The sequence below is a fragment of the Armigeres subalbatus genome, chromosome 2 (genome assembly GCF_024139115.2).
Source record: "Armigeres subalbatus isolate Guangzhou_Male chromosome 2, GZ_Asu_2, whole genome shotgun sequence".
Classification (NCBI taxonomy): domain Eukaryota; kingdom Metazoa; phylum Arthropoda; class Insecta; order Diptera; family Culicidae; genus Armigeres; species Armigeres subalbatus.
This window is the reverse complement of record NC_085140.1, coordinates 49081332-49105855: the sequence shown is the minus strand read 5'-3', so window position 1 is coordinate 49105855 and position 24524 is coordinate 49081332. Positions and strand designations below refer to the sequence as shown.

Below are 24524 nucleotides of genomic sequence, written 5' to 3'. Positions count from 1 at the left end.
CAAATTGAAAAATAAATTTCAGTCTTTTGACGTAAACTACGGTTAAGGGTAAGGCTCGGATACAGGGAGTAAAATGAAAATTTCAAAATTGAGGACCGTCACGAAAGACGAAAGACCGTCATGTAAGAGATTATTTGGTCACAAAGTAGGAAGGAGATTATCGCTTACTGGCGTTGGAGTCACTTGCATGTTTGCATGATTGCATGTTAAGATAAGTTAAAATACTAAGTTATTACGATATCTGAATGTCCCCATGAGTGTTTTTCAGGAAAAAATAGCCCTTCAGAGGGAAAAGATAGGCAGGGATTTTGATTGCATATAAGCATAAAAGCGAATGGAGACGCATGGTTGTACGATGATTTTTCTTGTGACTAAACTTTTTACGTAAATTTCATCTTATCGGTTTTTTTTTCAAATGAATGGGAAACCTGAACCTAGTTGCATGTTAAGAAGTACATGTTCTTGGTTAACATGTTGAATACTGCGATCACGAAATTATTAGAATCATGATATCGAACAGCAGCTTCCCGGATGTCTTCTAAACAATGTTTACAATTCTTTCTTGAATGTCTTTTTCATCTCATCTAGTTTCCTGTAGTTTGGTAGTTTGTTATGTTTCTAGGGATCCTATTTTTTCTAGATTAGCTGGAGTACGGATGCTGTCATTCAAAATGTTAAAAATTTCGATTTACCAAATTCAATATGAATTAAATTTGCCGACTAAGGCAAACCTCAAAACGGAAATCAACTCAGGTTGTCTCTGCAAGACCCTTGCGTTTTTTTTTGCCGTCCAAATTAGTTTGATGCAGATGTTCTAGCAACAGCTCCAGAATAATTTGGAGAACCTAAAAAAATTGCATGAAACACATTTGGACTACACATAATTTGCAAGGGCTCTATGGACTTGTGTGGACATGGTGAATGGTTACATGGTGTGGAAAATATTTCTGAATTTTCTTTATACGGGAAATCTTTGTATTGTTCATCAGAAACTCTTTGGAAATTCGACGGGAGAAAAGGGAAGGGTAGTTTAGCCGAAAATCAATCGGCGGAAAGCCATTTGACCGAGAATGCCATCTGCTGAATGGGTACTATGGTGAAAAATGTTGACCCGTTTGGCCAAATGACTTTTTCAGCAAAATGGCAAGTTCGGCCGAGAGACATTTTCGACTGTATGCCTATTTCGGCTAAATGCCATTTTGGCCAGATGGGTTTCAGCATGATGGCTTGTTCGGCCAAATTACATATTCGGCCAAATACTTTCTAGTTTGGTTTAAAATCAATCTGTAGAAAGCCATCTGTTCGAATCCCACTTTGATAAATAACACGTTAAGCCGACAATCATCCAGCCAAATTCAATTTGGCCAAATTGAACATTTGTCCTAAAAGTATATTAGGTCGAAAATGTTATTTGACCGAAAGCGACATTCAGCAGAAAAGGATATTCGACTGAATTGGTAATTTGGCCTAAATTTTCCTATCAGTTGAAATGCCGTTGCTTGGCCGAAAAAGTTGTTTGACCGAATAGATCATTTATCCGAAAATGCCGTTTGGTAGAAATCGTCGTTAGGCAGTAAGAGGCATTTGGGCCGAAAAAGTCCTTTCAGCCAAACAACCATTTCGGCCAAATGAGCTATTCGGCGACTTCTTAATCCAAAGGAACTGTTCGATCAAACGACATTTTCATTTTTACATTTTCATTTCAAATAACATTTTCGGCCAGACAACTTTAGGCTAGATGTGCTTCAGTCAAATGGTTTGTTTGGTCAAATAACATATTCGGACAAACAACTTTAGGCCTTGTGGTCTCCCCAGCCAATTGGCTTTCAAGCAAATGACGCTTCTTCGTTCAAAGATTATATTTCAATAAGAAATTTTCCACATTCCAATGAAAATCCTTCGGAATTTGCACTCAACGTTCTTCTTGACTTTTACGGAAAGCTTTATGGGAGCATCCATAAATTACGTAACGCTTAGAGAGGGGAGGGGGGTTGCCAGAAGTGTGACAATCCATACAAAAAAATAAGTGATTCATACAAAAAGTGTGACATAGGGGGGAGGGGGGGTTGAAAATGGCCAATTTTTCCGTTACGTAATTTCTTTCAGAATTTCCACGTGGCATTAGGAAAACTGTCAAAATGTACCCAAACGTATCTATTTTGATCAGCTCAAAACAGTCGGGAACTTCTACAAGCTTAGAAAAAAGTACATAATTTACGGTACTTTTTTTCTCTTGCATCTCCCTCCCTCTTCCCTTTGTTGTCATTAAATGAAGAGTGAAGCTACTCAACAAGGGCTGTCAACTGTGGGAACCCAACGTTAAGTATTCTCATGTATATAAAAGTTAAATAAAATTTACGTAGCTTTTGGTTAGTTCTCTCTATTCAAAAATAAGTATCTTTGAACTACTATTCAGTAAACTTTACTTAATTTCAATAAAAAATTACTTTATTCTGGGTTCCCACACTAAACTTCCGATTTGAGTGAACATTAACTAATATCAGGTTCTTTTTTCTAACCGTGTATGGAATACCAACTAAATTGATAAACGTATTTCGTATCAGTAAATCAATCAGTGCGCGATTAAACGTGTTGCACACCGGACGCAAAGTTTTCGAAGATCTGGATGATTAGTTCTGTTTTGTATTATTTAAATCATATTAGCCATTTCTATTTTATATCCCGCACAACCGTCTGATAAATAAGGTAAATAAATAATCCACCATAATCCACCATTGCGAAATTAAAATGATCGTTTGCAATTCTATATCCACAGTCTAGCATACACACATCAAATGATTGGACAAATTGTATACAGTGCGAATCAATCACTCACTATAGTCAGTGTCAAGTATAAATGACTTGTTGGCTAAAGCATCCGTGATTAAGCGCAGTCAAGATAATTGATTGCCAAACATGATTACTCGTACGGACGGCCGAAACACCAAATGTTTGTAAAAATAATTTCCAATTACGTACCTGTCCATTGTTGTTTAATCAGCAATAAGCTTAAATATGTAATTGATGACATTTTGCCTTCGTCTTAGAATCTATTATTCCAAGAACATTACGCAAAACGGCAATACAGGGTGTTCAATAAGTTCGAATACAAATGTTTGATCATTGTGTTTGTAAGCCCAATGTACATATTCTGTAAAAGCACAGACAAACAGACATAACACATTGAACATTTACTCATCAAATTTATCGTCGTTCAAACACTAACGACATCTGTTGATTTCAGTTAGTTGGGCAAATCATGAACCAGATGGCGGTAGTGAGCAAATGTCAAACTCGAGCAAATCCGATGCGCGCGCCACAAGTGATCGATTGGCCAACTAACGATAATTTAAATTGACCAGTAAATCAGTGAACGATGGACATTTGACGAGTGTTATGTCTGTTTGTCTGTGGTAAAAGTATTTTTTTTTTTTTTTTTTTTTTTTTAACTAATTTTATTTGCTAATTATCTAATACATGCATTCATCTCTTAGACTAGGTGTTCCGTTCTTAACACTATCATCCTTATTTGCTATGTTACAGTTTTAGTTATTATTAATACATTTCAATTGCCTCTGGTAGTTAGAATTTTTCCTCTGGTTGAATTGAACCATGTAGGAATTACAATGTTTTCAACTTAAACTAAACTTAACCTATTTTATACTTGTACCGAGTTAATCGTTGCAATAGAAGATTTCAACGATTTTTGTCTAAAATTGGAAATTATTTTGTTGGACATTTGTTGCAATGTCTCAATATTAGAAATTCTATGAAGTTCATTGGTACTATACCACGGAGGCAACTTCAGAATCATTTTCAAAATTTTATTTTGAATCCTCTGGAGTGCCTTCTTTCTGGTATTGCAGCAACTAGTCCATATTGGCACAGCATACAACATGGCAGGTCTAAAAATTGTTTGTAAATCAAAAGTTTGTTCTTAAGACAAAGTTTTGATTTTCTGTTTATAAGTGGATATAGGCACTTAATATATTTGTTACATTTGGCTTGAAGGCCTTCAATGTGATTTTTAAAAGTTAATTTTTGATCTAGCAGAAGTCCTAAATATTTAGCTTCGCTAGACCAATTAATTGGAACCCCATTCATAGTGACAATATGTCTGCTAGAAGGTTTCAAATAAGAAGCTCTCGGCTTATGTGGGAAAATTATAAGCTGAGTTTTGGAAGCATTCGGAGAAATTTTCCATTTTTGCAAGTAAGTGGAGAAAATATCCAAACTTTTTTTGCAATCTACTACAAATGACACGAAGGCTACGCCCTTTGGCTGAGAGACCTGTGTCATCTGCAAACAAAGATTTTTGACACCCTGGTGGTAAATCAGGTAAGTCAGAAGTAAAAATGTTAGGCAATATGGGCCCCAGTATGCTGCCTTGGGGGACACCAGCCCTTACAGGTAATCTATCAGATTTAGTATTCTGATAGTTTACCTGCAGTGAGCGATCTGATAAATAATTTTGGATCAGTTTCATGATGTACAGAGGAAAATTAAAATTCATCAATTTTACAATCAAACCTTCATGCCAAACACTGTCAAATGCTTTCTCTATATCAAGAAGAGCAACTCCAGTCGAATATCCTTCAGATTTGTTGAGCCGAATTAAGTTCGTAACTCTTAATAACTGATGAGTGGTTGAATGCCCATGGCGAAAACCAAATTGCTCATCAGCAAAAATAGAATTGTCAATAATATGAACCATCATTCTATTTAAAATAATCTTTTCAAAAAGTTTGCTTATTGAAGAAAGCAAACTGATTATGTGATAACTAGAAGCCTCAGCTGGATTTTTGTCCGGCTTCAAAATTGGAACAACTTTGGCGTTTTTCCATTTATCTGGAAAGTATGCCAATTGAAAACATTTGTTAAATAAATTAACCAAAAAGGATAAAGAGCTCTCAGGAAGTTTTTTGATAAGTATGTAGAAAATACCATCATCACCTGGAGCTTTCATATTTTTAAATTTTCTAGTAATAGATCTCACTTCATCCAAATTGGTTCCCAGCGAAGGGTCAAAACATTCTCTTGATTGAGAATATCTTCGAAGCTCCGTGTAACCTGATCCTCAATTGGACTAGTGAGACCTAGACTAAAATTATGGGCACTCTCGAACTGCTGAGCAAGTTTTGAGCCTTTTCGCCATTTGTTAATAAAATTTTATTTCCCTCTTTAAGCGCTGGAAGTTGCTTTTGAGGGTTGTTAAGAATTTTGGTAATTTCCAAAAGGGTTTCGAACTAGGATCCAACTTCGAGACATTATTCTCAAAGTTGGTATTTCTCAGAATAGCGAAACGTTTTTAATTTCATTTTGCAAATCTCGCCAAATAACTTTCAACGCGGGATCGCGAGTTCTTTGGTATTGCCTTCGCCTCACATTTTGAAGACGGATCAGTAGCTGAAGATCGTCGTCAATAATAATGGAGTTGAATTTAACTTCACATTTCGGAATTGCAATGCCTCTGGCTTCGACAATTAAATTTGTCAAAGATACGAGAGCATTATCAATATCACTTTTGGTATCGAGAGGAATATCAACATCAAAATTCCTATCGATATACGTTTTAAATAAATCCCAATCAGCTCTATGATAATTAAAAGTAGAGCTGATTGGATTATAAATGGCTTCTTGTGAGATTTCAAATGTCACAGGAAGGTGATCAGAGTCAAAGTCAGCATGAGTTACCAATTGGCCACACAGCTGACTTGAATCCGTTAAAACTAAATCAATTGTAGAAGGATTTCGACTGGAAGAAAAACAAGTTGGTCCATTGGGATATTGAATAGTATAATATCCCGCAGAACAATCTTCAAATAAAATTTTACCATTGGAATTGCTTTGAGCATTATTCCATGAACGGTGTTTGGCATTGAAGTCACCAATTACGAAGAATTTTGATTTGTTGCGAGTCAGAATTTGAAGATCAGCTTTCAACAAATTCTTTTGCTGCCCATTGCATTGAAAAGGCAAGTAGGCTGCAATGAAGGAAAATTGTCCAAAATTTGTTTCAACAGAAACTCCCAAGGTTTCAAAACTTTGGTTTCAAACGAAGAAAATAATTTATGTTTGATACGTCTATTAATGACAATGGCGACCCCACCACAGGCGCTGTCAAGACGATCATTTCTGTAGATAAAATAGTTTGGATCTCTTTTAATGGAGAGTCCTGGTTTTAAATACGTTTCAGTTATAATGGCAATATGCACATTATGAACTGAAAGGAAGTTGAATAATTCATCTTCCTTACCCTTTAGAGAGCGGGCATTCCAATTTAGAACTTTCACACAATTATTTGGATCCATTGAAACGGAGTCCGATAACAATTTTTGTGTGTACTTTATACCAACCTGAACAGCTTCAGGAATGGTATTTGTTTTGAACATTGCATCAATCATGTGATGCAATTGTTCAGTTAAAAATCAAAATCGGGAAGCAGTCATGCTACCTGAATCGGCAACATGACCGTTATTTTCCGTTGGGACATGGGTATAAACCTCATTTTGAGAAGAGAAATTTTGTCTACCAGCAGCGATGTTTGCATACGTAGGTACATTGGAAAAATTGGAATTTACTGAAGTGCTTGCTACCCGTTGACGAGCGGCAAAATTTGTTTGTGAATTGTGGTGGGTATGAATTGCTCGACCGGTTACTGGTTTCGAAATTTGAGCGTTTGAAAAATTTCTACCCGTCGAATCTGGGATCCGATTGAATTTCCGTCATCAATTTTGCACGGGAATTCAAAACTTTTTTGCGTGAAGGGCATTCCCAGAAATTGGATTTATGATTGCCCCCACAGTTTGCGCACTTAAATTTATTGGAATCTTCTCTCACAGGACATGCGTCCTTGGCGTGAGAGGTTCCACCACAAATCATACATTTAGCATCCATGTGACAATTGGTTCCATGACCCCACTTTTGGCACTTACGGCACTGGGTAGGGTTTTGGAAATTTCCCCCAGGCCTGCGGAAATGTTCCCATGTAACACGGACATGAGACATAATACAGGCCTTTTCCAAAATTTTCATATTATTAAGTTCACTTTTGTTAAAATGAACTAAATAAAATTCTTGAGAAATGCCCCTCTGGGAAGTACCAGAATGGGATTTTTTTTTCATCTTAATTACTTGGACTGGTGAAAATCCAAGTAATTGAGAAATTTCAATTTTAATCTCATCCAGTGATTTGTCATCACTGGGGAGACCTTTCAAGACGACTTTGAACAATCGCTCAGTTTTGTCGTCGTATGTGAAGAATTTATGGCGCTTCTCAGTTAAATAGTGAAGAAGACGTTTGCGATCGTCAAAGGATCCCGGCAAAACGCGGCAGTCACCCTTCCTAGCAATCTGAAATGAAACCTTGATCCCTGAAGGTTACTCAAAATCTCATTCCGAAGCCAGAAAACTCGGCAACAGATACCACAATTGGCGGAATCCTATGCTTTTTTCGCATGAATCGAATCACCTGGGCTAGAGGTATATTCGATTTGCTCAATTTCATCATTAATCAAATCGAACTGATTGCTCAGTTCGATTGGAGAAGAATTATTTCCGATATTAGAGTTAGAAGGAATATCTGAATTCTCCAGCTTCCTTCTATTTTTTCCGCGCTTTGGCAGGACGGTCTTGAAACCTTGTTTTTTTGAAGGAAGTGGAGAATTCAGAGACTCCCCCTTTCTCTTGTTTTTGTTAATACTCATTGCTGAGCGTGGAGACGTGACCTTCTAAGAGGTTTTTTCCCAGAAAGGTGTCCCTGCAGGATTACCACCGCTTGTCGGAATTTTACTTCCGCAAACGGGTCCAACGTAAAACGAAGGCACGGGTCCTTGCAAAGATCGTAACGGGATCAGTGGGTACAAATAGCGCTAAGAAGCACCGTTGAAATTAAAATAGCTTCGGGTAGTATTAAAAACTTCCTTCCGCTAAGAGAGAAAGAACCGCACAGCACGAAAGCACGATGCGGTCTGTGGTAAAAGTATTGGTGTCAGCGTTAGCGGTATATATACGCTAACGGATGTGTGTGGTGTTGACATTCTGTCACTTGTTGTTTGTTTATTACGCGCGGTGAAAATGGATTGGGGCATTGTAAACAGCATTTTTTGAAGGTCAAAATCATTGCGGTGTACTACAAAACTGAGATTTTGGGGAAGATTGATACCCGTGGACCACGTGGCCCGGTGATAAGACGGAGATCAGGCCTACATGTTCCAATAGGACGATAACCCTTTATACCCGGAAAATGCGATTTAAGCCTTATATGGGGACAATTCTCGCTAAACTTTTCAAAGGGACCTAAGTAACATTTTTTCATGAATTAATTTGAATAGCGCTATCAACAGAAAAACATGAAAGCTTTTGATTGCAGTACTCAAATTAATTCATGAAAAAAATGTTACTTAGGTCCTTTTGAAAAGTTAAGCGAGAATTTCATCGACTTTTTGGACAAAACATTGCGACCTCCCAGTTCCCCGGATTTGAACCCTCTTAACTTTCTTGTTTGGTCCTTTATTATGTTAAAGCTGTACGAATACAAGGTCAGGACCAGTTGGACCAGTTCAAGACGTAATTCTAAAAATCTGGAACGAAATGCCCATGCAGATCGTGCGTGCCGCTTGCGATGGATTTCAGAAACGTTTGAAGCTCGTGAAGAAGTACAAAATAAAAGTCATTCCAGAAGAAATGTTACAAACGTTCCTTATAAACAATACTTTCAATAAAATGTAACCGGGAAAAGAAATAATTTAATTACAATTTTTAAACATTTTTTGAAAGTGTATTCGAACTTATTGAACACCCTGTACACCAAAAGACCTTCATTTAGTCGAATTTTCGTTAATCGAATTACATTTGATCAAGCTATGGTGCCCACCATCCGTTTTCCGTACGGAGGACTAAGATTACAAACGAATTCAATATCCTATGGAAAGATCAACGCAAATAAGATTGAAATAGCCGAGTGTGCGAAATATGAGTCATGTTCGGGATTTGAGTTAAAACGGTACACACGATAGAATGATCTCGGTGGCATTCCATATTGAAAAGCATAGCGAGAGGCAATCGGTAAATCCGCAACGTGAATGTGGTGAAAGTCTGCATTAACGAATTGTGAGTGTTCAATAGTCAAATGTATTTTTGTTGTAGGAATGTCTGTAGTTTTTTTTTGTAATAAATGTTTATTTTTAGACGTCTGATGATGCTTGAGAAAAAAGTACGCTTAAACGCGTAATATATTTTGTATGATTTAAACGTAACCGAGAAAGGCTAAATAAAATTCAATTTATGAAGTACACGGTGATTGTACCAAACTAGATTGATTGATGATGTAAATAAATGAAAATGTATGTTTATAATATATTAGTTGGTCAATTACGTGATAGTTTTGAAAGCAAGCTCGTTCACGAGTTATTTGAATGTTTCAACTTCGACCTTGTCACGTCCGGCTGCTCACGGTGGATCACGACGGTATTAACGCAATTGCTCTCAACGTTTCAAGTTTACATACCGACCTAACCTGTCCATCCGCGAGTGCAATTTTCAGTTGCTCCAAGAAATGGCCGCATTTGAATAGGATAGGCGTAGAGGCGAAGGCCTTCTGCGGAATCACATAACAGTATGCTGACCGCGGGCCAACATCCGCTAGCATAATCGTTGAATGACTCTTGAAATTCACCGACCACTCGAATTAAGCGCTTCGTCCGAAAACACCGCTGCTCAAATGGGGCGTAAAATTTCATTATTACTATTACAGTCATTACACATGCGTAGCTTCCAACCACGCTTCTCCAATACACGCAAACGAGCAACTGAGCGCAAGAGGCGCTATTGAAAGAGGGGAACAACGATCGCCAAATACCAATAATTCGATCGGAGGATCAGGTCAGGTTGACTTGGAGCAATTAACATACCTTGGAAACTGATTTTTTTTTCTTTTGCTATAACCCTCTCGCCACAAATATCGGTCACGACTTAGGTTGCTTTCTATTTCAAAGTGTGACCTTGCAGTTTGAATGATCTGCTCTTGGTGGAGCTGTGCCACTTATATCTAAGGGCGCTTATACCTACACGAATTCTGAATACAATTTCAGTTCAACGTTAAAAAAATATTTACTTGAACAAATTCGATAATGATATTATTGCATCATCGCCTTATCGTAAATCTAGGACATTACGCTTCTCAGTCACTAGAATAGGGTTTACCTCTTTGAGTCATATCAATCTTCGGGAATTCACCTTTAATAACATAGTTGATGTAATTCGTACATCTTAAGCCAACCGTGCCAAGTTGAAGTTCAATAGATTTTATCGCAACACAGCAATTCAAAATAGCCTTATCAATTCCATTCATTTCGCTACCTTCTATCAAAATGCAAACACTCACTAACACCGAAATAGATTTCATAAAAGCGAATGCCAGATTCAGGGTAGACCTGTGCCATGTCGCTTCTTGTCACTGCTACCGGTCATTTTTTCACGCCTTCGCCGCCGTCCAACGTGAATCGGAGCTCTAACAAATGCATTCCCGAGGGAATTTCCGGGGATAATATTGGAAAAAATGGACCTGTCTCTGGCATTTTTTTTATGACTTTATTATCGAGACCCAATGGACGTTTTAAGAAAATTCCAGAAATTTTTGGCGGTGTTTCTGGAGTAATTCCAGTTATTTCTAAAAAAAAAACTCCATGAGCAATTTTCGAGGGTATACCATAGGCAATATCTACAGAAATTCCAGGAGAAATTGAGAAATTGCTTGAGGAATAACTGTAATAATAACTGTTGTAATTTCTAATAAAAATTCTAGAGGAGAAGAGCTTCTTGAGGACATTCCCGGAGCAATTCTCCGGAGGAAACTCCAGAAGGATCCCCTAGCGAAATTTCCGGATAAATTCTAATAGTATATTTGCGAAGGAATGCCCGAGGAAATTTCCATTTCCTCGCATTTCATGATCAAATTACTTTTTTGGGAAAATTTGTTGATGAATTTCAATAAAAATTTCGGAAGGAATTTTTGGGTAAGTATTCGGAGGCGTTTCAAGGAATTACTGGAAGAATTCACGAAGGAATTTACATTGGAATTCATGTAGGAGCTTCCATAGAAATTTATGAGAAAATTTATAGAGGAAAGAAGGAATTTTCAGTGGAAATATTAGAAGAGAAGATCTTAAGAAGCAATTCCTGATTCGTCTGAAGGAATTTCTGAGGCTATAAAATCTGGAGGAATTTCTGCGGACATTTCAGCAGGAATTCTTGGGAGAATTAACGGAAGAATTTCTGTGGGATTAGAGGAAACCCTTGTGATATTTCCGCAGGAATTCTTGTGAAGATTTCAGCAGGAATTTTTTTAGGAGTTTTAGATGGAATTCCTTCGGTAATGCCCAATAGAAATCCTATTTCTTTTGTAGTTTCTGATGGAATTTTTGGGGAAATTTATGGAGGAATTGCTGGTGGAAATCACAGAGATATTTCATGTACGGTCTGCGAGAATTCCCGGAGGAATGTCTTGAGGAATTTTCGAAGAACTTCGGTATTAATTTTCGCAGCAGATCCTAGAGGAATATTAGGAATATTATCATATTTTAACTTTGTGTAATTACAACTGGCCTAGGAACAACGGGAAATTAACTTGTCCACAATCAATCATACTCCTGAGCATGAATAAACCCAAATGTTCAAATAATTAACTGAGTGTGTTTCACTTCCAACAATCATTAAACACCGAACCAGGAACTGACTGAAGTGCGAAGTTGTCTCCTTAAATCAATTTCATTTGCAATATTTCCAATAAACGATCGGATCTGATAGTAAAAGCCGTAAGAGGCACTAAAACAGGCATCCCCAACAAGCCCAATAACCAGTCATCAGTCAACCAGCTAAAGAGGCATAACCACGAAGAAGAAAAAAAAATCTGTGTTAACTCGCGTGTTTATGCGATGTTTGATGCGATCCGTACCTTGCGGTTGGAGCTCACGCGGGAAGTCACCGAAGCGGGAAAGTGCATCACAGCATTAGCGCTGCTGGTGGAACGCGAAAATGAAAATAAATATCGCCGTAAAAAGTAAACCAACCGGCGCGGCGGCATCGCAGCAGCATTTGTACCGATCGAACACTTAGGCAGCTTATAGTCAGGGGATTTTCTGTGTCACATACATAAGTTATCCGCATGCCATAGATTGCAACAAATGTAAGAGCACACGCTGCTTGCATGCCTAGTTAATGCTGCTGCGTGAGCCCGAAAGCTTAAAATGTCTTCTCTTTTGACAGCTGACAGCTTTGAAGTGTTGCCAGGTTAAGCGTCTTATAAATAAATATTAATTTACTTTTATCGTACATATACGAACATAAACTCAGCTACCCATAAGTTCCTGATAGTAAAGTTACGCAAAGAGATACTGCTATCACTGATTCTAAGCGATGGTTAATATGGTAAAATACGGCATTGGCAGCTCGCGACTATTGTTAGCAAGTAACTTAGAGCCAAACACACAATTTTAAGTAGAGACTTCTTTTCACTTATGCTTTTTGCGTTGAAGCTGGAATATCTGAAAGCATAATAGCCCGAAGCTACATCTAAGATGGCAGCCTCATTCCGGTGGATAAAGAACATTGGGAATAAGAATACCGACTGATTTTACGGCTAACATTAAAAGCCAAAACTCGTGTGCTTACTTATTATGACTCTGGACACACTGTGACACTTTTTTATGCAGATATTGAAATTAAAGCATTGTCCGTGTAATATTTATTTTGTGATTTTTAAACGTGGTTATTTACACTGCTTTTGATATTAAAGCAGTTAATGAATTTTACGCGGTTCATAAATAAATGAAAATAAAAAAACTAGCAAAAATATTGTTAATAAAATCGAATGGCTTTGTTGCCACAATCGAATGCTCCCCAAAATTGTGTATGTATTTCAATGGTAGGTGTATTAAAGCGTTTTTATTAGCCTGTTCTTGCGTTTTAATTTGCCATAATAACTTCCAGGCAATAATAAGATTTCCGCACTATCAAAAATTAATTAGGGATATTCACTAAATAGCGTAGGCAGCTGCGTATCTGATTTTTGAAATTTTTCATACACAATCACAAGGCACATTATTTCAAATCGCCTATGAAACATTTGCATAAAAAGATATTGCGAATCTTTTCTCAAATCCGCAGACCAGGGGTGGCATTGCGCATCTCGACTCGAAACGAGCAAATCATGCAAGCTGTCATGCGAAAGAACTATCTCAGCAAGGAGATGCACAATGAGGTCCCAGCAAACAAGTTGCGCACCATGCGCCGAGTTGTGCGCCAGCCAAATGTCAAAATACTACACCTGATTTTCTTCTAAATCAAAACATTTCGATATTTTATTTATTTACGAATTGTTAAGTTTTTGCAAGTATTATACAATAAACTACAAAATATAAAATACAAAGGAAGTTTTTGACCGACATGCTTCATCTAGGTATCTGTTCCTCATGTTTATCCAGTTTTCCGCGAGCGGTAATGGATGCCAGCTAGTCTCTGATTTGACGTTTGTGGAGGTCATCTGCACCCACCGTTCCGAGCATTTTGATCAATGTGGGTAATAAAAAGGGGTGAATCCACTTCATCAGCACCTTCTCATTCACCGTCATTCCCAAGTAACCGTAAGCATTATGCGACAGCCTGCTAATGGCCTTTTAATGGCATTTCAACTACTTAAAAGCTAAATAATAGCATTCTTCAAGCATTCAAGTCCTATATAAGCATTGCTAATGCTTTGAAGCAGAAACAAATGTGGCATTATTATTAGCATTATATTTGTCTATAATGCTCCTTCAATGCTAGATTTCATGCATTGAAACACCGAGTAGGGTAAGACACCCAGAAATCGCCCTCCCCCCAGTTTTCGCCCACCTATTTTAAAACCTTCATTTCTCGAAAACTAGTTGTTGAAAACAGTTAAAGATCAGGTTTTTTCATAATTCACTGATGCTTGTATGGAAAAACTTTAACTGGTACTGTTTTCAACAACTAGTTTACGAGAAATGAAGATTTTAAAATAGGTGGGCGAAAACTGGGGGGAGGGCGATTTCTGGGTGTCTTACCCTAATTTTAATGCATATTTGCTCTAAATCAGCTTTAGGAATGCTAGCCTCCAATCTATTTATAGATATTTAAAAACTAGTTGAAGTCATACACGACAGCCATTGGACGATATTTTTACTATTTTATATAAACCTAAATCAATCCACCTAGTGTTTGTAATGCATTTTTCTTTTATTATACAAGGCAATTAAAAAGCACATATAAAAGTACAAAGGAGCATTTATGGAGATAAGTCATTTCTTTCGTACAAGGTCGTACAACTTTCGATTTAGTCGGGTTTAGTACTGACAATTCATTGTATGAAGAAGTAAAACATATATTTATCCATTCCCAGAGTTATTGAAATTTGTTTTATTGAATAAAGTACACATAATTTATCTTAAATATGTACTCATGTCTTCAAGTCATGTCGATGGTTCTCATTTCTTCGATACTCTTTAGGTCCTCCCTTCCAGTTGCACAGGAATAAACGCCGGCTCCTGATGTGGTTGATTGGTCGAACAGACGGTCTCATTATTATATAACGTCTATTATTCATCATATTGTTTGTTTTTTCTTCAGAACAAATTTTAAGCAGGATTCGTCCATACGAAACTATTCATATGATGATCACCAGAATACGTTGTACCCGGTGTGGTCTGGATTCAATTTCCTTGATGCGCTGCCCAGCTGGACAATATTTTATCATGGCCCGTTCATCCGTGTCGTTGGCTGTAGAAGAGCAAAACATATTTTCAATGTTACAAATACCTATTCTAATGTTTAGTTGAAGCTTACAGAATTGAAGTTGTTCCGCTGTTTTACTCCGGTAGCCAATCAGCACTTTCGTGTTCATTTGAATGGTAGGACACTTTCTTTTAATGAAAAACACCAACCGAACACTTCACTGGGTTTAAATCACACACACAACTCCTTGATCATAATAACTTCTCAACAATCCAGTTTCTTATCCATTTTCAACGAACCTCCGAAAAGCTCGCTGCGAAGGAATAATTGAACGTCCATGGAACCTATCGGGCACCTATAATAAAAACATATTCTTACCACAAATGTTTTATTTCATATGAAATAACTTACCGATCACGCGAAGTTGATTGAAAAACCACAAACATTTAGAAAATTATCGCAAAAGTTTTAAATTCGATGTGGAATCAAGATCGTTTGTTTGGTTTTAAAAATACATTTGACATTTTCACCTATCAATCGGTGTTTATTACAAAGTTGCCAGTTTCACTGTAGATACAAATTTATAATTATCATTTTTATTTATCGTTATTAAAATAATTTACAATACACTGTGCCGCCAAAGTACTCTTTAATGGGTAAAAAAGTACCCATTATGAAGTTAAATAGTTCAACTCATTAAAAGAGTAAACAACGTTTACTCATTAATGGGTAAACAACCTGTACGTCAAAAAACCGAGTAAATTTCACCCATTATTGAAAAAAGTTTTTTGTTGACAATGGGTAAAATTCACTCTTTATTATTTTAAAAATAGCTAATAATAAAATCTAATTTAATTGTAATTCAATCAATTAAACAGTTGCCGAATATTTACATTAAATAGAATCGTTTTATTTCATAAATAATAATAAATAATACACATATTTCAATAGGAGTACCGCACCGCCAGAGCATTCTTTTTACGGGAACAGGCTTCACAAATTCAGCTGGCATCGACATTTGTCCGCAAACCTAACGTTTTTCTGACAATCAGCTGTCCGCGAAGTGTGATTAATCAACATGCGATTTTCGTTGGGTGAAAGCTGTTGAGTATTCCTTTTTGCTATGTGGGTTTTCTTTTAACCTGCGCTTAATGGGGGAACGTCATTAACAGTATAATGAAAAAATAAATTTTCCCATACTAATTTGCATGCAAACTTGAAACGGCTTGTGCTAAATCAGTTTTAATCCAAATGAGCTCAAATTTTCAGAGGACACTCAGAACATGGTAAAGAATCAGATGAGCACTGTGGAGCAAAATCGATTTTTTGAACCACCCTAGTGTGTATGTGTGTGCACAAAAGCTATAAAAAACATTAGACAACTTTTCGTATAGTAATCCTTAACCGATTTTCTCGCAACAAATTTCATTCGACAGGGGACAAAGCCTTGTTGATCACTATTGAATTTTATAACGATCGGTCATTGCGTTCGGTCATTGCGTTTAAAAGTTACGAAGAAAATGGTACATCGGACCTTATAAACACCATATAAGGTTGGTGTCTTAACTAAATGCGAGAAAGGCACCACCAACGCTAGGTGGATTAATCTGGGTTTTTTTTTCATAAAAATGCTAAAAATAATAAATATTCATTACTTTGACATTCATTGTTTTGAAATTAGAGCAAGTAGGGACACGGCAGGTATTTTCGTCTGTTCGTCATAGTCTCGAAAACCAATAAAAGAGACTCTTTTTCGTAAAACTCATACGTACCAAATCATACACAGAAAAAATAAAGAACCTAAAAAAAAAGTTTAAAGAACTCAACTTTGAGTACGAAGTTCAAATTTTTAACTCAATATTAGGTAGTTTTCTCACTCCCTCTCATGAATGATATTATAAACAAAGAGAGCTGCATCGACCCAACGTGGAAGAAGCCAAATTTGAGTTGTTTTCACCATAGTCTCGAGTGAGTGAAAATAACATAAATTTGAGTTGGTGAAACTTCATAGTGGGTGAAAATTCAACACGGGAGTAAAGGCAAAGTACTCACCGGATTTTTTCGCATTTTACTTATTTTTGGCTTCTTCCACGCAAGGGCGGATTTGAGTGAAAGGAACCGTAAAGTGAGTTGTTTCGCGGTTCCGTGTAGGCTCAGGAGAAACGTTTTGCTATAGTGGAGTTCTAGCAAATGTACGTTGCTTTCGTTGGTTTTAGCTCCTACGACGATGGACGGAAATACCTGCCGTGTCCCTACTGCTCGAGTTTTGATCAAAATGGCGAACAAGTGAAAGGTAAGAACATCGCTTTGTAAACATGCAATGCACCAAGGCAAAATAGTTGCAATACACAGTAACTTTCTTCGCAATGCAATGTTAAATAATTAGAAACGAATTGAACATATGTATAAATCATGAAAACCTAGCCGGTAGCTAATAAATATAAATGTAAATATGCTGAGCAAGACGTCAAATGTTGGGAATAATGTAAACAAAATGTAGTATAACTTTATCTAAAATTAGATTTCAAAATTGATTATAACTTCAGAAGACTCGTTAATAATAATAGTATTGAATCCAATAACTCACAGACAGATTCTAAAAATCCAAGTGGATTTCAAATACCCTGACTCAATACTTCAAAATCAGCCCAAACATCGAAATTTTTGCATAAAACTTTCATCATCTGTTACAAAGAGTCATATTTTAATGTTTCACATCTACCTAGTCGGTAAAAATATAGTAGTTTGTGCAACTAGTTGCAAAAAGATTATTTTTTCAGCACGAGTTGTACGTTTATCCAACGAGGCTTGCCGCATAATGTTCATTAAGGACATAGTTGGAAGAGTACCAAGATGGCAGTCAATATGGCACCGGACCTTCCACGGGTCAACCCCACACCTCCCGCACTCCTCTCCCACCAACATTCGAATGCATCGAACAGCATCGAACAAATCTTTAATATGCAAATTACTAACCTGTTCACAGCATATTTTATTACTTCCAGTGATAATGAACATATTACTCCAAAGAGTCCTATGTATTTCGGCTCGAAATATAGCATAAACCAGCAGTTTCGTGCCAATTTAACAGCCGTCCGCGATTTGGTGGGTTTATCACTGCAAACGGAAACGGCAAATTTGACAATTAGCCCATATATTTTCTGTCAAATTTGCCGTTTCCGTTTCGCTGACATTGTGTTTGTGTAATTGTGTAATTCAACAAAATAGCCTGATTTTTTCTGTGATATCTATCGCACCAGGAGCAGATACTTCATACAAAAAGTGTGACATGGGGGTGAGCGGAGTATAAAATGCTATTTCAACGGATCTTTCCTAAGGTGCGTTCAGTGAAGTTTCTGGAATGTTGCTTTCAGCTTTGTGGGTTCTCTTTTCGCCAGCGTTTGAAGGGGAGGCGCTGTAGCCAGTGTAATGAAAGGTTTAGTTTCCCATAATAGTTTTCATACAAACTTGAACCGGCTTGTTCTCAATCAGTTTTTGTTCAAATCGGCTTTTGGAGGACAGTCGGAGCATGGGACGGAATCAAGTGAGCGTAGTGGAGCTGGGTTGTTTTTTGAACCACCCTACTAATATTCTTTGTTTTTTCATAAATACGACACCAATACTACTACAGTATATGACAGTTTGTATTGTACCAATACTTTCAAAGCTTTGTTTTGGTACTCAACCCACCTTCACCTTAAATCACCCATGTCATTGGTATGGAAAATTAGGCCGTTTTATCACTCAAACGCCAACTGTAAACCAGTGTATTATGATCAGGAATTGCAAAAAAAATATGTTTGGGCTTCGGAAGCACGTCGATGATTTTGTTTTAATTACTAGTGAAAAATACCCAGCTTTGCCTGAGTAGGCCTGGGTGTTAAATAAACTTTTTGTATATACAAACCTTGCGGATCCCAAAACGAATCGATTAGGGAAATATCTTGCAAATCGCTCAACTCGTTCGCGAGTCAAATCGTCAAGAAGGAAATCTCAACTCATTTTTTTATATGGAGAAGAAGAAGAAGAATGCTAATTGTGTGGAAAATGAGTATGGTATATATTCCGGCCCTAAATTACGACTGGAAGTAACTGTTTTGTTGCGCCATTTTCATGCATTTATTCTAAGACAGCTACTCTTTAAAACCATTTACTACTTACTTTTGTTATTGTTTCCTTATGCTAAATTTGTAGAGAATACATATGTTGTACTTTCCGGGTCTAGATCGAAACTGAAAGTTTCGCTGTTTTGCCCCATTTTCCTCTACCAAATTCATTTTTTCTATGAAAGTAACCATTTAGAAACAATTGCGACTATTTATTAAAAATGTTTCCTGATGGTAATTTAGTAGAGAATACGTATGGTATATATGCCTACCTTAGATCATGACTGGATTTCGCTGTTTTGCCCCATTCTACTCTATAAAGTCATTGTACTATGACAGTTAATATTTAAAATCAATTGTACCTAACTATTTCTAATCTAATCTAATCTAATCGTACACAAACGCAGCCAGTACAACCCTAGCAGCACACATATTCCACATAGGTTACTGCAACTCATATGTGACCAGAATTAGTCGCAATCAAGTTGCTGCAACCAGATTTGTCTGACTTGTGCTGCTTGGGAAAGAAAGCATCCTGGAAGATCATTGAGTTAGATGACGCCCAATAATTTTTCTTGTCAATATTGAGGGTAACAGCATACCAGTGGTATGACATGAACTTCAAAGCGGCCAGGCCCACTGCGTTGTGTTTGCCGCAGAGATGATTATTCGAGATGTGTCGTGCTCAATTGGTTACTTCAGCATGATACATCCCACGAATCAACAGGGGTGTAAGGATGCGTGGACATACCGTACCATACGCACCGCGTTCTTTTAAGATCTTATTTTAGTAGTTGTATTTAAATATGTAGTGAAATTGATAACATTGTACCTTGTGCCTAACTATTTATATATTTTCTGATTCTAACTAAGTAGAAAATATGTATGGTATATATTCCGGGCTGAGTGGAAGTGGCTGTTTTGTCTAATAAAAATAATGTTTTATTTTAATTTTATAGAAAATATATATTGTGCATATTCCGTTCCAGGTGCCCTATAGTCCTATCTTTACAGAACCCATGATTTAAACATAGCAACCCATATTGTTGATTAATTGTTATTTACTACTGCGAATCAGCAAGAAATAACAGAAGAAGTTTTCCTGGGGTACATGGGGCAAAACGGGCCTTTATAGTTGCGATTTAGATTCGGAGTGTATGACATATAAATGGATAAAACGGCCAGTTTCCATAATTTCCGGCGAACGAAAATAGCACCATTCGATTTGTCGTGAATTTTCCCTTAAGGAAGGGATTTCTCAGCAGCAGCAATTAGCCGCAATTAATAGGCACCTTTTTTGGTCGCTTTTTCCCCACTGTTAAACGGTTACAAAATATCCAGTTTTCCGCGAACGGTAATGGCCGCCAACTTCCCTGCGGGTTAGTTTCTGATTTGACGTTTGTGGAGGTCAGCTGCACCCACCGCTCCAAGCATTATGACCAATGTGAAATATAAGAAGATGCTGATTCAGTAAATTTAAGCCTGCTTATATACCACATTGATCAAAATGCTCGAATGGTGGGTGCCGTTGACACCAAAAACGTCAAACCAGAGACTAGCCCGCAGGCATGCTGGCGGCCATTACCGCTCGCGGAAAACTGGATAGGCACTCCACGATGAAATGTTTGAATTGACTATTTTCACGGATGCTTCGGATCTTTCTGCAACATATGGCTACCACTTCTACCTTCTTATCTTTATCTTTATATCTTTTAATATATTTCTCATTTTCTAGCAATAGCTAGAAATGGAAATGGATTTTCATACCGTTTCCATCTTCTATCCTATACCTACAGCTTGACTAATTCTAGCAGGTAACTGTTTGGAATTGCCAATGAATTATTGGCAGTGGATGATTTTCTACCCACCGCTGCCACATGCAAGCGCTATCGTATATGCGCAAATAGCCAGCATGAGTTAACCGCCTGAAATTTGTATGGCGAAAGACATCTAACGCGGGTTTTCTGAAAATTAGGAACTTTTCATGTAAAACTATTTGGTACCGGTTATGTAGGGTAGTGTCCGCTACTACGCCTACCAAATATTTTTTCGATGAGGGTGCTTAATTTTGAGAAATCGAACCTTAGATGCCTTTCACCATACTGTTTTCAGAAAGTTAACTCCTAGTGTGCCGCTGTAAGCGCGCTCAAAGCAGGCGATTCATTAGAATTCATAGAATCTAACCCTCGGATTAAAGACCAGATCATTAAGAAATGGGGCACTTTTGAATGCGTATATTTTTTTTTAGCTTTTCGTTCAATCGAAAATTGGAACAAAGCTTATAGTATTTCATTCGATTTAAATAACTGAATTAATTAACGCATCGTTATTTCGAAGAAAGACTCGCCCTTTTCTGTTGATGCCGCTTGTCAGCCGGAGCACACCATCTTTAGTCATGATTTTGGCTAGCTGTTTTCACCAATTCTTCATTTGGCTTTCACTGAGAACTGCGCCTTTTGTCTACAGTTTCTGCTTAATGAATTATTGGCAGTTGCTGATTTTCTACCCGCCGCTGTCACATCCAGGCGCTATAGTATATGCGCAAATAGCCAGCAGGAGTTAACCGCAAGAAATTTGTATGGCGAAAGACATCTAACACGGGTTTTCTCAAAATTAGAAACATTTCATGAAAAACTATTTGGTACCGGTTATGTAGGAAGCTGTCCGCTACTACGCCTACCAAATATTTTTTCGATGAAGGTGCTTAATTTTGAGAAATTGAACCTTAGATGCCTTTCGCCATACTGATTTCCAAAAGTTAACTCCTAGTGTGCCGCTGTAAGCACGCTCAAAGCAGGCGATTCATTATCGCCTAACATTTCTCTATTGGATGTAACTTAGGACAATTTGATGGATTCATATTTTTAGGGAGCAAATGGACTCCACTATTGTTGCTCTATTGTAGCATTTCCTTGTTACAATGTCAGCTCGCTAAATCGAGCCAAAACGTAAATGGGCCATCATGGGACTGAATGAAGGGTAAAATCCGGTTTTTGACGCAGATGGATTTTGCAGGACTGTGCATAATTATTTTTCTTTTCTCTTCCTGCATGGCGAATATTTTGAAACCACGTTAGTTTAAAACTGTGAAAAAAATAGACCGAAAAGAATGGTTTACTATGTAATAAGGCAAAGACAAAGGTGCTGTTTGAACGAGATGGCGCCACAACATTTAAAGTAAAATGAATTTCCTTGTATGGACAAATCATCCGTTCTCATTAACTACGCATCGCATCAATATGAAACCTAGGTCAAAAAGCAACAAATAATTTTTAGATTTTTTTTCCCACGACTTGTTTTACAGTTCTAAACAATAAAAGAGATTTCATTGTACCTCCATACTAAATTCTAGCTGTATACTTTCAATTTCTTCAAGACTGTTTTCCACCTCGTGTGTGTAGAAGGAACATTGAAAGCTTACGATATCGAACAGCAGATGTCACTAGTGTATATGCAATATTACATTGATACAAACACACAGCAACACCACCTGTCGCCTGATAATGGAAATATTGCAATTATACCGTCAGGTGTAGTGGCTGTTGTTAAAATATTTAGGAAGGGCCTCAAGCGGATTTTTTGCTAGAACGCAACTGACGATCTCCTATTATAAAACGCTGTGCAAAACTTGCACATCCTACCACTTGGAACGCCACTATCTCTAAAATGAAGTGGCCTGTTTCTAAATGATCTAGTCTTTACAATAGAGTTCTGCATGATCTCGTGGCGAGTGCAGAGGCAGAGAGAAACAGACGTCTCACTCTACACATGTTCCATCGCGGTGGGCAGTGTAGTTCGCCTCCGCGCGGTACCCACTGGAAACGATGGTCGGTCAACACTAGTTAACGTGACCAGGCGGCTAAATTAGCTACAAAAAAGGGAGCGCGGTAGCGCATTGAGGCTGACGTCAGTAAGGTCTCAATTATGGTTCTGCCATGCACGTCAAGGCGATGTGTATGGGCTATTGCAATATTGTTTAGCGGGGGCTAGCAGGCTGACATTCTACTCGCTTGGTAGGGCCGGGTGACACCAACTCGAAACGGCGAGTGGGCTAATAACTAGGTTGTCTTCCGTCCCATAAAACCGTGGCGGGCCTTGTAGCACGCTGCCCAATCCTGCCATCCAGTTTTGCCTACTGGGTGGGAGTAGGCTCAGATTCCCTTTCCTGACTTGCGCTGATCTGGCTCTGAACACGCAAGTGTCAACCCTCGCATGGCCTCCCTGCTTACCGAAACCCATATAGCAATGAGTCTTGAAAGACAAAAATCGTTGGAGATGGAGGCGGTGAACCCCTTTGCCAAAAGGGGCCTAGCGAGGTCCCCTATTGAGAGAGGGCTGAAATGGCAGTACCGAAGAGTCTCCAGTGGTGGTGGGGAGTAGCCCTGCCTGCACACCTGACGAGCCACTACCAGGGATACGGGTGGTGGCCGAGAAACTCGATGAGATCTTCGAGTTCATAATCAGAACACCAACAAGGAGCTTAAACAGAGCCTGTTGGTGCTTCGGCAAGCTGTTCGAGTCGCAAGACAAGAACAGGACGCTTACATCAGGCGTGTAGCGGTAGCAGAGAAGGTAGCCAAAGGTATCCAGACTAAGGCCCTCTCTTCCCCTAGCGGTGTTACTGCGGCGAAAGAGGCGACCGACTCCGCCCTTACGGCCAGTGGAGGCATGAAAACGCCAAACTCGAAGCAGCCCATACGCGCTACCATTAAGGCAAAACGTCGTCTGGATGGAGCACCGGAGCCTGAAGGGCGTGTGCCCAAGAAGGTGAAACGCACCAAACAGGCTCAAGTTGCTGAGCCACAAGCTGGCCCAAGGGGATGCAAATCCTTGGCAGCTGGTCAGTAGGGTGCGGAAGTCGAACACCCCTCGACCTGCGATGAAGGTGAGAGACAGAGGCTAGGCCTTGCTGGTGAAAACCGACAAGGACTAGCCTATCGGCCCTGGGTCAGGATGTGCGTAGCGTCAGACGTACCAAGAACGGTGAAATGATCTTGGTACTGAAGCGTGGCGCGCAATCCAGCGGTGTAGCATACAAAAAGCTTGCCCAGGAGTTCTTGGGTGACGGCGCTCAGGTCAGGTCGTTGGGTGCGGAACATTGGAAGCTGATAGAGCATTTATTCGACCAAAACTAAAAAACTAGCTTGTTCAGCTTGAATTGTTTGTTGGGCTGTAGACATTAAGGTTGGAGAGCAAATCCCTTGCTTTCATCCATTGGTTCCCTGTGCAATTGCGATTGTTCTTGTCAATCACGGAGGAACAACCACGAAATGCACATTTTCCGGATCTTCCTGCTGCCAACTCGGTGGACCCAATGGTTCTTGGGTGTGTTACAACATCAATTCCATTCTCAGAATTATTGTGCAACATATACTTTGCTACTCGAGTACTTCTGGAGGCGCAAGCCTTAAGGTCTCAAGTATTAACAGCGCCCTCATTTGAGCATTGAAACAGTCAATTACCAGCTTTGGAGCAACCAAGAGCAAATCACCACACTAACCACCAGAAAGTAGACCAAAGAAAAGTTTTCATACATGATACCAGATCGTTCCGAATCTTTCTTTTTTTTTCTTTTCTTTTGCCAAACAAATTTGTTCGTGGGATGCTTTGCAGCATTGAACAAGCCATCAAAATTGAGTTTACAAGCTACAATCATCAAATTTTGGAATC

General features: G+C 38.4%; 1 protein-coding gene and 1 long non-coding RNA gene across 3 annotated transcripts in view; one reads left to right on the top strand and one right to left on the bottom strand.

The window, feature by feature from the left end:
- LOC134218552 (uncharacterized) overlaps nucleotides 1–24524 on the top strand; it is a 508615-nt gene that overhangs the window by 231175 nt on the left and 252916 nt on the right. The window lies entirely within an intron of this gene.
- LOC134214368 (uncharacterized) lies at nucleotides 14697–15245 on the bottom strand. The gene is made up of 3 exons (XR_009979755.1): nucleotides 15160–15245; nucleotides 14860–15103; nucleotides 14697–14793 (listed from the first exon to the last, which is right to left on the bottom strand). It is a non-coding gene; the product is annotated as an uncharacterized LOC134214368 (long non-coding RNA).